Raw genomic sequence first — 910 nt, 5'->3', positions numbered from 1 at the left:
TTCCGGTCCCTCCCTTAGGGGCGTGTCCTCCCAGGGGCGGGGCGGGGTTCTCCTCGTCCTCTCGCGAGGGTCCTAGCCGCCGCTCCCGCGCCTTCACAAAACCGCTTGGTAAACTTTTCCCACGCGGCTGTCGGCCTGTGGGGGCTTTCAAACGCCGAATGTAGACGCTAAGTTTGCGCTGTTACTTCCAGAGGGCTGTTTTGCTCTCCTTATATTCAGTTTTGCTCTAACAAGTTGCATCACTGAGGACGATGTTGAATGGCAGCTTCTCCATCCGTGCGGAAGAGGGCAGAGCCCCTCTGCTCACCCAGCTTTTCACACGCCGCTCCTCACTTTGCAGCAGCCTGTGCGCCGCATCACTTTGAGCAACGTTTCACGACCCTCATTTCCCTTGTGGTGCTGCTGAAGGCAAGCAAATAGCGTGGAACGCGCTTCTCTAACTTTCACGGGCTCCGCACAGTCCCCGCGGGTCCCGGTTGCCCCAACCCGCGCCCCCACCTCCCACAGAGCTGCAACAAGTGCCGCACTGGGCGCGACGGCCCCTACGACGCCGGGTCGGCCTCTTGAAGCTCCTGTCTCCTGCACTCCCACGCCTACCCACAAGCTTTGCAAGGGAGGGCAGGGGGAGTAGAGCAGCGGTGGAGTTCTGGCCTTGCAGCCAGGGGACCACCGCTTCCTTTCCCGTGGCCAGACTGGAGGCGCGGGGGGCACCCGGACTTTCCCGTCGGGAAAACGAGCCGGTAGAAATCAGGGAGTGCGCCCAGCTGGATTGAGGCCAGTTACCGCGCGAGCAACTTTCTCTTCAGCCGCAGGGTTCAGGGTGCGCCTCGCCTCCAGGGTCGCTGTGCCGGCCTGGCTGCAGGTGCTCACAATGCGGGTTCCCGCCCTGGGGACTGAAGCCGGCGCGTTG

At 62.9% G+C, this 910-nt stretch overlaps 1 protein-coding gene across 1 annotated transcript in view; it reads left to right on the top strand.

Moving 5' to 3' along the window:
• SGSM2 (small G protein signaling modulator 2) overlaps window positions 1-910 on the top strand; it is a 56815-nt gene that overhangs the window by 19063 nt on the left and 36842 nt on the right. The gene's annotated exons all lie outside the window — the stretch shown is intronic.

This window comes from Myotis brandtii, unplaced genomic scaffold, assembly GCF_000412655.1.
Source record: "Myotis brandtii unplaced genomic scaffold, ASM41265v1 scaffold1167, whole genome shotgun sequence".
NCBI lineage: Eukaryota > Metazoa > Chordata > Mammalia > Chiroptera > Vespertilionidae > Myotis > Myotis brandtii.
Note: the sequence above shows the minus strand (reverse complement) of the source record. Positions and strands in the feature narration are given on the sequence as shown.